The sequence below is a fragment of the Pleurodeles waltl genome, chromosome 11 (assembly GCF_031143425.1).
Source record: "Pleurodeles waltl isolate 20211129_DDA chromosome 11, aPleWal1.hap1.20221129, whole genome shotgun sequence".
NCBI lineage: Eukaryota > Metazoa > Chordata > Amphibia > Caudata > Salamandridae > Pleurodeles > Pleurodeles waltl.
The window spans coordinates 128,905,474-128,920,114 of NC_090450.1; positions in this window are offsets into that span (position 1 = coordinate 128,905,474).

Here is a 14,641-nt window from a genome sequence, read left to right on the forward strand (position 1 = left end):
CCTCAACGTAACTCTTTCCGTCAAGACTCACCATGCACTATCAAACAACCGAAAACATTAAAGCAGAGTTTCTATTATACGTCCACAAGAGCTCAAATATAAATTTCATTGGCCATTAGGGTACTCAATCAAACTCAACAAATAAGGTACACAGATATTCAGAGGGATGGTAACCCAATGCTGTACAACTACTCTACAAAATGAAACCCATTTGTTTTTTATAGGCACTCCCACCCACTTTTTGTTCTGGGCATGCTTCATCATTTAGGGGGTCATTCTGACCCTGGCGGTCACCGACCGCCAGGGCCAACGACCGCGGAAGCACCGCCAACAGGCTGGCGGTGCTTCCATGGGCATTCTGACTGCGGCGATACAGCCGCGGTCAGAAACGGGAAACCGGCAGTGTCCCGTCGGTTTCCCGCTGCCCCAGGGAATCCTCCACGGCGGCGCTGCAAGCAGCGCCACCATGGGGATTCCGACCCCCTTACCGCCATCCTGTTCCTAACGGGTGTCGTGGGGCCCCTGGGGGCCCCTGCAGTGCCCATGCCAATGGCATGGGCACTGCAGGGGCCCCCTAACAGGGCCCCACATTGATTTTCAGTGTCTGCCAAGCAGACACTGAAAATCACGACGGGTGCCACTGCACCCGTCGCACGCCTTCAACTCCGCCGGCTCCATTCGGAGCCGGCTTCCTCGTTGAAGGCGCTTTCCCGCTGGGCCGGCGGGCGGCCTTCTGGCGGTCGCCCGCCAGCCCAGCGGGAAAGCCAGAATGGCCGCCGCGGTCATTTGACCACGGTGCGGTCATTCGGCGGCTCCCGCCGGGCGTGCGGTTACCGCCGCCGGCGGGAGTCGGAATGACCCCCTTAGTCTCTCATCCAGAATGATGGTACATCTGGATAGGCTCGACCTGCTTGAGATAGGTCTGAATATTGTTAGGATAGAAAATAAAATTACCTAGTTTATACCAGTCAGGGACTTTGTTCCAGAATTCACCAAGATTACAATACGTGATTGGTACCTTTTTATGCCTAGGGGATGCTAGTAGCTGATTAGTGCTCTGGCATCACTGGTCAGTTTTACATGTTACAAGCATCAGATTGCCCAAAAGGCAGTGGCCGTTCATCAGGACCAAGGAGACTAGAGAAACACTGCAATACCAATGGTAGATTTTATTCTATACAAATGCATTCTGTGGCATTTTAGAGGGATGGTATATCAGATGTGAGAACATTGGAATTTGAAAAGTTCTATTGAAGACAATGGAGCAGCAACGGCGTACATGAACTTGAATAGGCCCCCTGCGCTCAACATTCCTAGTACACTTGCCTATCTTTCCTCCCTGCCTCTCGAAAACATATTAATTAGGCAGAGTGAAAGGCAGGGGCCGTGCAGGAGGACACACGCAGCCATCACCCTTCCCTCCTCCTGTAGCTCAGTGTCACTAGGGCTTCAGTAGGAGGGAGGGGTGAATGCTGCTCAGCTCTTGGTTCTTCCTGGCTTGACTGAAATACAGAAAACAGTTCAGCCAAGCCGGGAAGAACCAGGGTCTGACTTCAGCCTCCTTTCACAACTCTTGCTGTGAATGTTCAACAGCCATGGCCATGTGTGTGGCTATTAACTGTAGAGCATTCACAGCAAGAGCTGTGAACAAAGGCATCGTAGTAGGATTTCAACCCCTCTTGGGCTTCGAGATGTATTTGTTTGTCTAATTAGAACATTATGTCCTCATAGGGCGGAATGTTCTATTGGTTTTAGAGGCCCCTGTAGCTGGGCTATACTGGCTATTAAAGACCTGCTTCTTTGTTAAAGGCCATCGCCTTCAGCTTGGGCCTTTAACACTGGAGCAGGCATTTAATGACCAGTATAGCTCACCGTGACGTGCTATAAAGCTGTATAGGAAGTACACTAATAGAAAAAACTGACACTCCATGTACCAGTAAGAAAAACACCTCATTCTCCATTGGCAGATCTAGTGCATTCAGACAGCTATATTAAATTAACTGTTCCTCTGGTTTTTAGATATAATTAATTCACTTGGGACATCAGATAAAACAAACCTTGAAATGTATTTGAGACTTAATAAAGTCTATCAGATAAAATCAGTTTTAATTCACTAATGGAATGTAATTATATCCAGGAGAAATAATAAGGAGGTAGTCGATAGTCTGCAAATTAGATTAAATTAATTAATAAGGTTCAATAGGAGTTGAAAACACAATCCAATTATCCAACAAATTAAAACAGAAGAAGGCTTAGCTCAGACTCAAGTGATAATATCATCTTTGTCCACAGAAATGAGAAAGCAATGAAGCACAAAGTCAATAGATAAACTAACCCTTGTAAAAAATGGGGAAGTTGCGCTGTGGAAGAGGTGCAATGCAGGTTTTATAGAGCAATACTAATAATTGCACTGTTAGACTTTTGAGTTTATGCAGGGTCATCCCCAATCGTTTTGCCTCCTGCCTCCTATTTTTCCTGACCTGTTGCTGTTGGCTGAACTCTGAGCACTTTACCACTGCTAACCAGTGCTGAAGTGCATATGCTCTCCGTGTAATTGTATTGTTGATTGGTTTGTCCATGATTGGCATATTTGATTTACTAGTAAGTCCCTAGTAAAGTGCACTAGAGGTGCCAGAGCATGTAAATCAAATGCTACTAGTGGGTCTGCAGCACTGGTTGTGCCACCCACATTAGTAGCTCTGTAATCATGTCTCAAACCTGCCACTGCAGTGTATGTGTGTGCAGTTGTAACTGTAAATTCGACTTGGCAAGTGTACCCACTTGCCAGGCCTAAACCTTCCCTTTTCTTACATGTCAGACACCCCTAAGGTAGGCCCTAGGTAGCCCCAAGGGCAGGGTGCAGTGTATGGTTAAGGTAGGACAGATAGTAGTGTGTTGTATATGTCCTGACAGTGAAATATTGCTAAATTCGTTTTTCACTGTTGTAAGGCCTGTCCCTTTCATAGGTTAACATGGGGGCTACCTTTAAATTTGATTAAAGTGTAGATTCCCTTGTGGAGTAGATGTACATGTGGAGTATGGGGTCTCTGTGCTCACAATTTAAAAATACATCTCTTAGTAAAGTTGATTTTGAGATTGTGTGTTTGAAAATGCCACTTTTAGAAAGTGAGAATTTTCTTGCTTATACCATTTCTGTGACTCTGCCTGTTATTGGATTCCCTGTCTGGGTCAGTTTGACAGTTGGGCTTGTTGCACCTCACACTAGACAGTGACAGAAAGGGAGCTGGGGAGCCGTCTGCATTTCCTGATGAGCCATCTGTGCTAGGAGGGAAGGGAGGAGTGGTCACTTACACCTAAAAGGTCTGCCTGTCCTCACACAATGCAGTCTCCAACCCCCTGGTGAGCATCTGGGGCCCGGCCTGGGCAAGGCAGGATTTCACATTCAAGAGAGACTTTGCTTTGAAGGAGTCTTCTTCAAAGGAGAAATTGGGTATAAGGGCACCAAAAACCACAGACTTTAGAACACTTCTGGAAACCAAGAGGAACCTCTGTCTGCTGAAGAGCTGAAGAGCTGAGGAAGAAGAGCTGCCCTGCCTGTGCCTGTGCTTTGTGGATCTATCCTGCAGTTGCTGCTTCTGCCTGTGCAAGAGGACAAAGACTGGACTTTGTAGTATATTCCTGCTTGAAGAAGAACTCTCCAAGGGCTTGATTTAGAGCTTGCCTCCTGTTGTTTGAAGTCTCAGGGACTGCAAAGACTTCTCTCTGCCCACACCTGGAGTCTCTGGCAGACTCCTACTCTGTCCTGTTGTGCCCATCCAGTTCCTGGGGCCTTGAACAGAGAAGCTGGCAGCCTAAGAGGAAGAAAACCATGCACAGAACGCTGTGCGGGGAAAAGATCGATGCAACTCTGATCCACGGCTGGAAAATCGACTTGCCACCAGCTTCGCGGCTGAAAATCGTCACTCGCCTATAACGCGACCTAAGAATCGAGGCACAGAGGTGGAGAAATGACGCGCAGTATCGCTGATGGAGGCGTGGAGATCGCAACCCACGCTGCGTAGTTTTCGGATCATCGTGCGGCTGAATATCTGATGCAAATCATCACTGGGCGTGCAAAAACAACGCAGGGCCTGCCCGGACCCGTGTGCGGACCGAATCAACACATCACTCTCCTGCGGAGAGAAGAACCGACGCACGCCGACTCGACAGAAGGGGGAAACGATGCAAGGTCTCGCTCGTGAGTGATAACGATGCATCGCAAGCCCTTTTTGACGCACACCCGCCCGTGCTGGGTTATTTTTGACGTGCACCAGGTACATTTTTATGCTAGCAGCGCTAGCGTTGTGTTTAAAACTACATGAAGACTCTTTTTAGTTTTTAAGTGATAACTTGACTTGTGTATTTTAGATAAATATTTCCTATTTTTCTAAACCTGTGCGGTTTCATTTTGTAGTGTTTTCATTGAGTTACTGCGTGTGTTGGTACAAATACTTTACACCTAGCACTCTGAAGTTAAGCCTTCTGCTCGTGCCAAGCTATCAAGGGGTAGGGGATAGCTGAGGGTGATTCTTTTTTACCCTGACTAGAGTGAGGGTCCTTGCTTGGACATGGGGTAACCTGACTGCCGACCAAAGACCCCATTTCTAACAGGCACCTTATGATTTTATTGTGCTAAATACATTTAGACTTCCTCTTGATCAATTCATGCTCTCTATAAAAGTTGTAGAAGTTTGCCCTCAGGTGAGTGATAAATGACCCGCTACACTCTCCAAGGGTGAAATGCCCCAGTCACCTTGGCACCTTCAAGAGATTTGTTGGGAACCCCTGGTTCCTTTTCTGACCAGAAATCAAGAGAAAATGTAGAATACTTTAAATGTATGATCAAATTTCATCAGATACGTTAAAAGACACAACCCCACACAGGGCACCCGCAATAGCAGCTTCAGGATTAAATTGACAGAGGAGGCTGGATATTGTCAACCAAGGCATCATTTTGGAAATATGACAAATCGGTGCAATTCTGTGTACAGGATAACATTTATATAAACTGGTGGTGTATAGAGGAAAATTTGAAAGCAGGGCTTGTGTGTTCTAAACAAAAGGATTATTTTTAAATATCATGGTTGAACAGTGCAAAATACACTGGGCCATTAGCAGTTGCACAAAGAGGTGTTTTGTTATTAGTCCATGGATATTTTTTAGGAAACATTACCGGAATTGCTTCAATCTTATGTATTGGAGGCTAGTTTGGTCCAAGCAGAACATGAATTCAATAGAACATTTTAGAGGAAAGTACCTCAAACTATCACCACAGAACTTCTTCATCGACTATCTTTTGAGAACCATATACAGAGAAAGGACATATAAAACTTATTTGGCAAAACCCATCAATGAAAACTGGATTCCCCGTATACAGTCCTAAATTAGACTTTAGGGCTTATTTAGAATTTTTAAGACGGAGACAGCCACCACATGATAGCACACTTCTGTCAGCTATATTATGACTAAATTGATGTCAATAGCATTCTAAGGGGCATATTTCAGAGCCCCTAGCGCCACCTTAGCGCCACCATAGCGCCATTTTTTCCCTGCACCATATTTACAAAGTGGTGCAATGCTTGCATTGTGCCACTTTGTAAACCCTTTACGCCACATTATGCCTGCGCCAGGCATAATGTATGTAAGGAGGGTATTCCACCATGGGGGGGGGGGGGGGGTGAAAAAATGGCGCAAGGAAATCTAAGAGGTTTCCTTGCGCTATTTTTTTTCGGCACTTTTAATACCTGGTCAGAGCAGGCGTTAAAAGGGGGCATACCATTATTTATAATGGGCCCCTATGTACTCTGCAGGAATGTGGGCGCTACTCCTGCAGAGTACATCAATGATGTCAAAAAAAATTATGCTATTGCCTCCTACCCTGTGCCATAGTGCATGGTATTTTAAATACGGCGCACACATAGTGACCATACGGAGGCGCTAAGGGATGCAAGGAAAGTGCACTGCACTGGGTGCAGCGACACTCTCCTTAAATCTGCCCCTAAATTTGTCGGCCAGGACATCCGCCATTTTTTTGGTAGAAGTGCTGGTCCACAAAAATCTACATAACGCCCTTCACACTGATAGTCACGATTGGATTTATTCGAGTTCTATAATGATACACAGTTAAATATATTTGGTTAGTTTCTGCAATGGTGCTGAATTACTCATTTGTACCAAATATTCACGATGCTTTAGTAAGACATACATTTTTAAGATTTCCACAATGCTTCAATAAGACACATATTTGCAGTTTTCACAGTTCTGCGATGCATTTGTGTTCCATTTGTTTTTAACAAGGGCAATGCATTATCTTCGAAGTTTCCACACACACAAACTAGCATACACACCCGCACACATTCAGGCACTGAGTGCAGCACACATGCAGAAGCAGATAACTACTTACATGCAGATAGGCCGGAGCCTCACAAACACACAGTCAGTTACGCAGAACATCTAACGCAAGCGGGCACGTACAATAGTGAGCATACAACTGGCAAACACATAGGGATGCAGTACGGCAACAGTAATTCATGTATCTGTGCACCGACAACTAGAACCTGAAAATTCCATAAAGTCCCTAATCATTCTTTACATCACCTGTCAATGCCTTGTAACCCACCCACCTCTCAATTTTGTAAAGACCTCAGATTTTATTACCTTATTCAAAACACCGAGCCTCGAGCAATCATTCATAATCTAACTGCTCTGTCAAGAGAGACCCTGTCTCGCCGTTACACTCCTGAACCTGAGAAAGACAGACCTCGGACTTAAGGTAGGGCACAAGTACAAAAGAAATAGTGAGGGTATAATTAGCAAAGGCAATGACATCTCATGCAGTGATGAAACAGAATGTGATGTCACATCCCCGTAATGTATCTTACGTAAAAGGGAATCGGCTGCTTTACAGTAAAAACTGAGATACACTCTCCACTATAAAAAACTGTAAACATAGTCAAGCATAGTGTGTTTTCATATCGAATGGAAACATACCTGTACATTAACTTGTGATATATGAACCCACAGCATTGCAGGTTTTAGACAAGAAGTCCCATATTTATACTTTTTCAGCGCCGCATTTGAAGCATTTTTTAAGGCAACAGTGGCACAAACTAACAAAATACAATTATATTTTGGAAGTTTGCGCCGTTTTTGCGTCAGAAAATGACGCAAATGCGGCGCAAAAAAAGTATAAATATGTACCGAAGTGTAGTCTTAAAGGATAAGCCACGAATTCATAAAGACCAAGAAATGTATTTACATGCTATGCAAATAAACCTAAAGTTGATGAATACAAATTTTCATTAAGAAGGTTTGTGTTGTTAATGTTGTCATGTATACTTGGATATAATAAAATAGTTTTGAGTGATGATATTTGAAGTTAAATGCTTTTTGTGCTACAGTAAAATGTTAGACATGGTGGCCGAGATCTCTGATCTGAGTTGGCTTCCTGACTTGTGTGTGTTTTTCAAAAACTACACATGAATCTAGTCTAGAAATACGAAAAGGACATTTTTGAAGGTCCTTCTTTTTTCACTTGTATTACTTCCAAATATAAGTGTGTAAGTGAGCTGAAATAGCTGAATGTGAAAACATGTTAATAGACTGATGGAACTCAGTAATCACTTTTTTACTTTTGCACAATGGTGCAAAATTGTGGGAAAATTAAGCAAAAATACGAAAATTCAAATCTGTCATTTTACGCTATGTTTTAGCGCAAGACACATCCTCATGTCAGTTTTTGATATAAGGACCCAATTTGTGCAAAAAAAAAGCTCATATTTCAACGAACAATAGCCACTTGCATTCTGGCTGTTCATGTTGTTCCAGAATCCCCACATATGGTTTTTGCCACGAAAGGGCTGTGTATTTACTCACCGGAGGACAACGGCGTAGTTTTCGGAATTTTGAGTAACAAGCATAATACAAAATGAGAACTATGCCAGTGTATTGTAAGTTTCGCCTGGGTCTTATTATTGTGCTTCATTGAGCTGTGCCTGCCTACTGAGACCTCATGCAAAGCAAAAAAGTCCCAGGCAGCGTTGACTCCTAAACCAGCTTCAAAACTAATTGTAGCCCAGTTGGTGCTCAGATTGAGGTGGGTTGATACTAAACTACAGAGATATTGTAAGAAGTACAGAATTGGAATATGCACTATGCCTGGAGTGGATGTTGATTCAAGTGGTTATTTGACATCATAAGGACCATTGGGTGGATATTGGGAAGACTATGCATCCATTCACTAGTTCTTTATTTGGGGCTCTTTCTCATTCACTAATTCCCTTCTTGTGTTGTCATTCATCAGCGTAAGTGATAAGTAGCAGTGTATCCTGAAGTGGCCTTAGGAGTATTATATATATTTAGGAGTATTCACACCAATAGGCGCTGGAAGTAGGTATGTGGGGGTGGTGAAGCACCCAAAATAATCATGCACAGGTTCCAAAGGTGAATGAACAATAAAGATGCATTTTTATCTTGACTCATTACCTGTGCATTCAAAGATCAAGGTCATATGTCAGGCAATGGTGTCTGCAAAATCGCTGCTCAATCTTTTACCAAAGAGATTGGTGTTTACTTTTCGTCCTCTGAAAATTGGGGATTTCGTAAACTAAACTATGTGACAATTTTGCTGGGGTACAGGCAGTGTGAAGGGATGGGCTGTTGGTGGTACAATTTTTAACACACATCATTTAAGTATCTGTAAATGAACAGCACAAATATTTTCAAATATGTCAGCAATTAGTAAAGCACAGGTGAAGCACATTTTTTGTAATTCTGAAGTGTGATTGCAAAAAGATTTATATAAAATCCCAAAAAATCAAGGAACTTTACTTGGTGATCCACAAATGATAAATATTCACTGAAACCAAATTTCCACTTTAACTTTTGTGTGCTATATAGTTTTAACAGTACAAACATATGTTTTGGCAAATTTTAGTGTTCGATTCAGTGGAAAATGTGCTGCCTGTTAATGACAGTGCACTACCAAATGATTCTTTAGTAATATAGTTGCGACAGTGTGCTCCATAATGCACCACCGACTACATACTACACCACTACCACTCTCCTGATAAATGGGCATGGCTAATTTGCTGCAAGTATTCTTTGTGTGACACCTAGATTTTCACAATGACTATGACCTCATTGATGTAACATTGATACCAGCACCCCCAACCTGAGAATTGTTCCTACACCACTGTTTACACCTGCAGCCTGAACCAGACTCACTTGTAGTTCTACTGGACTACTTTCATGACTTTTGCAAAATGATCCGTAAAAATATAGCTATATCTTTTTTAACTGGCTAAGAGAGGTACATCAATTAGTTGGGCAGATTTCCCCCACCTAAGAATGCAAATTGGCATAAGGACTTAACATATTGTACCGAGAATGGTGAGCTGTATGCCCATCTCCAACCACACTCATCACACCCCAGGAAATATTGGCAGCCACTGGTCTGTAGGGGATCACAACTGCATAAGAGAGTATTAAGCCCAATAGATGGTTCCATTCAGCCACAACATATACAATAGAGACTCACAGCTAAGTGGCGGGCTGTGGGTGAACATGTAGACTATAATTGCCTGTGGTCAGTGGAAGAGTAGGACATACCCTCAGATTATCTTCCAATCTATTAGATTATGAAGTTGCGCAATAGGTGTTTTCACCGATGCCTTTCTTGTCTCTGTCAGCTGTGACTTATTGAATGTATCCTTTCTGGGTTTTTTTGTTTTTCTCTTTTTCCTTGTGTTTGTTGTATCAAAAGTTAAATAGTTATTTTACAAAAAGAGTGGTCACATCTGAAGCTTTCATATTAAGTTTTGTATTACATACAGCAAACCCAATACATCAAGTAACAGGGAAGGGAACATAACATTGTTTTGCAACAGTATGTTCCCAGTTACAGAGAGGATAAACAAGAATACCTGACAGTAACCCGTGTTGTAGGATCATTCAGGGTGCTTACCCGTTTAAAGGTCTAACATGTGCTAGACCGCTCTGTGTGGCGGGACCCGTCTCAGATGTGGCCCAAAAGCCCTGTACACCATATTCCCACTGAGACTTGTGTTACAGTTCACTGCATCAACACATGCTGCGCTCCATTTGTACAAATCATTCCCATGCAATTTTAGGGTTACCTATCCCGCCTCAGTTTGCCTCTAACTCCGCGTTCATGAGGTCCTCTGCTCTAAGCAGCAAATATGCCTTTAATGGGCTCCAAATGTCTTTGGGTCTAGAGGCGGGGGGAAAGAGGTCTAAGTGTAGTCCCAACTGTTCGTTGCAATTTAATAAATCCATCAGCCATTGTTTACGTTTGAGAGCCCTACCTCTACCGCACCTACAAGCCACCTTTACCTTGGCCAGCAGCAGGGTCAGTTGTAAGAACCTCTTGTGGGAGGGTCCTGACATCTTTCATCCAGCCTAATAATATAGTGACTACTGTTACCTATGTGTCGTTCTTCACCATAGTAGACAGGGCCACCATCACTTCCATCAAGTACATCTCTACTCCCCTCCAATGCCATGCTAGATATAAAAACCCAGCCTCCATCTCACCGTATCTGGCTAATTCACAGTCCTCTCAGAATCAAAACCTGTGCAGTGCCAGGGTAGTATAATAGGCCCTCCTCAAAAACTTGTAATCTGCCAGTCTAGGCCACTACACCTGTTTGCATACAGAAGAACCTTCTATGTTCCTTAGCTATTTCCCACCCCAAATCAGCCTTGCCTTTGCTGTCTGTAGGTGTATAGGAGCCTCTTTCTGTGCAGCCCATCTATCCAGGACCCACTGCTTTACTCAGTTTGTCCCATGCCCTGATCACATATTCTACTGTAGCATCATCTTGTACTGATTGAGAGGCCCGTCTTCCACTGAGAGGGTAGTGGGGTGGGAGCGGCAGTATCTGTTTCGACTGCCAGGTGGGAGAGGTACTGTGGCTGCTGGTGTCAGTAGAAACTAAAGTGCATCTGCGTGCCCAAATAGTACAGTTCAAATGTATGCGCCTCAAACCCACCTGGACGAACAATAGCTCAGGTGTCTTCCAGCTTATCCTAAGTTTTTTGCCCAAGTCAGCCTGACCAGGTGGTCTTAACAGTTGCAAAAATAGTATATTACTTTAACACTGATGCTGTCAGCCAGGAAAAGAGGACGCGCAATCCAGCGTGTAATTCAGTCTGTAATCTTGGATATGGCTGTTCCCGAGTTCTCCCCTATTACTGTCTCCCTATCACAATGTACTCAGACACCCTGAAATTTAAAAGAGCCAGTGCACCACACGAACAGAAAGTCCGGTGTGAAATGTGCTACATTATTACTGAGCGGGAAAATTTGAATCTTATTCCAGTTTATACAGACTTCAAAGAGACTACAGCACCTGAAGTTTGTCAGGTTTCTCAAGTTATGTTGCACCTAATTAAAATCTTGTGATGTTTAGAGTGAAAATCCTGAGGAGACCACGATACTTCAAAAGAGGTCGAAACGTGGACAAATTAAGAGATTATAAAGACTTAGGGGGTGATTCCAACCCTGGCGGTCCGAGACCACCAGGGTTGGGGACGGAGGAAGCACCGCCAACAGGCTGGCGGTGCTTTTGGGGCAATTCTGACCGCCGCGGTCAGAAAAGGGAAGCCGGCGGTTTCCCGCCGGTTTCCCGCTGCCCCAGGGAATTCTCCACGGCGGGGCTTCGAGCAGCGCCGCTATGGGGATTCCGACCCCCTTCCCGCCATCCTGTTTCTGGCGGTTTTCACCGCCAGAAACAGGATGGCGGGAACGGGTGTCGTGGGGCCCCCTAACAGGGCCCCATTGAGATTTTCAGTGTCTGCTTGGCAGACACTGAAAATCGCGACGGATGCAACTGCACCCGTCGCACACCAGCAACTCCGCCGGCTCCATTCGGAGCCGGCTTCCTCGTTGCTGGTGCTTTCCCGCTGGGCGGCGGTCGCTCGCCAGCCCAGCGGGAAAGTCAGAATGACCGCTGCGGTCTTTTGACCGCGGTACGGTCTTCTGGCGGTTCCCGCTTGGCGGGCGGCGACCGCCGCCCGCCAATGTTGGAATCAGCCCCTTAGTCTAATTAAGTGCCAATTTGCACCTGCTAAACTGAACCGAGCGAAATTGAGTGCTTCTAGAATGTGTGCTTATATCGTTCACTACTTGCTTACTTCGTCCTTACTGTAGTATCTTCCTTTTCACTGGGGAAACGGTGTACTTTCTCTACGAAAATTCAACAACACCTAGGATGTTCTGCTATCGCTCTTCATTGCATAATATACATTAAATTTGTCAGGTTTGAGTAATAGCATCGCTCTATTATATATACACGCACAGACTGTGTGCAGTGATTACAGTGCACAAATTGTGTGTGTGTGTGTGTGTGTGTTTTTTAATGAGCTCTGGATGAACCGTTGTTTTTGATGGAATTGTATAGGTGGATCCCTACTGGCATATAGATTGCGCTTGTTTTTTAGGTACCAACTTTCCCTTACTGAAGGACGACTTCAGAGAAGGTCATGAATACTGTACGCAGGCATCTTACGTGTGGTCGTTTTTATGGCGGGATCCTCACAAAATAGAAGTCGTGCTATGCCTTGTGGGGATTGTAGTTCCCACAAATCCAACAACGTCTGGACCAGAACCACCAATATTTTGACCAGCTTGGATCGAAATGTTTTTTTTTTCAGAGCGTTTCTTTGACTTGGGACAAATTGAGCAATTGTGGAATTTCAGCAATTCCATAATTGCAGCCTCATAGGCTGTTTTCCTCAAGTCAACGGTCTCTAAGTTCTGATGGATGGGTTTGTATGTGTGTATATTTGTGTGGGATTGTAATAATTGGTATAGCACAAAATGTGTGCGTTATGTGATTGGGTAAGAGTGGATGATGGTGGATTGATTATTAATTTAAAGACAAGTTGCAAAGATAAATAATAGGTAAGTCCATGTAGTAGGGAGCAGCCCTTCCACCAGCATCATTGTAGCCATCCATGCACTCACCCATTGTCCTTCCCATTCATCCAACCATGCACTCATCTATTTATTCGTACACTGACCAATTCGTTTTGCCATCTCTCCATGCATATATCTGCCCATCCATGTACTCTCCCATTCATACATCCATACATTCACCTATTTATCCAGTCATCCTCCCAAAACTCACTCGCTGTCGATTCATTAATTCGTGCACTTACATTTGTGTATATACCCACAACCACAGATACAAAATCGTGAACCAATGAAGAAGCTCTTTCAATAAAAAAAAGCCACACCTATTGGCTGTGCCAATTCTTGTTTCTAATATATTTCAAGCGATAGTACAAGCTCCCCAGAATTGGCCCGATCCTTTCCATATACTGACGCTAGATGATGCCTGTAATAAATAAACTACAAGCTTAAACTACTTGATAATGCAAGAATGCCCCTTGTCTCTAAAGGACAAACTGATAACTATTCCACACATCACCCTGGTATTGCTAGTGTAAGACATTCAATCTTTAGCAGTGCTGTAACTGATTTGCTTACAAGGGGAAAAGTTGCTGTCTAGTGTTGTTAACTTGGTCTCTTTAACACACACTAAAATTAAAATCTAAGACATTGAGAAAAGTTGTTTTTTATTTATTGCTTAAATATTTAAATACACTGTTTTAAATAAAAGAAATATATAAAATAAATAAACACAACTGGAATGATTACAGGTAAATAAATAACATTTTAAGCAATGCATGTTTCTACAGTACGTCAAATTATTTGCAATTGATCTATTGAATGAATAGCAGCTTATAAATATAAATAACTAGCGTGCAAACGTTTCTGTAAAAATGTAGCCACTTCTCGAACAATATAGGCAGTACCAAATAACTAGCTGTATCTCGTGTTTCTTGGTAGAGTTGTTTGTCAGTGTTTTGTCTGCAGCCATCTTGGAAGTATTACACCGTGTTTTTGATAGCTTTCGATGAATCCTTTGTGCAGCAGGCTACAGTCACTAACTACTTTACCCTTAACCTCTTGAAAAGCTTATTCCACTGTAACAAAATAGTGGTTTTGAATGGCTATATCTATTGTTACGTCCTAAACCAGTGCCCATAAACAATATTACGGGCGTATAGATTTGTTGTCGGCAAGACACAGACACCCATGTAAAACATAGACACAACAATGTAAGCTCAAATTATCAAGCACTTAAAAATCTTTACCTACAAAAATTCTGACCTGTTTTAAATTCCAAAATCTACCCACATTTACTTCCCGGTCATTTTAACACTGGCTTAATTTGCTACTCCAATTGTAAAAGCACCATAAATCATAGCAAATTTTTGCTAGAAGGTTTTGTTACCTATTCAGTTTTGAATGTTTCCATGAAGTATTTGTATAGTGTACAACTAGGCAAAAGGTTGTGGAGGTGTGTACAAGGTAGAAGGCAGAGGTACATCAGGGAGTGATTCTAGTCAAGGGAACTGGATTCTGGGAGGATGTGAACGCTTGTGTACCAGTTTTTATATTGAGTAGCTGTTTTGGCAGTCATGTTTTGGTATAACTTGCAGTCTACGTTTTACCATACTAGTGTGAGAAGTGGGAAATAGAGAAGTTTGATTTCTCTTAACAGTAAATATCTTTGTTCCCACAATTTATCCACATTCCTCTCTGTCATGT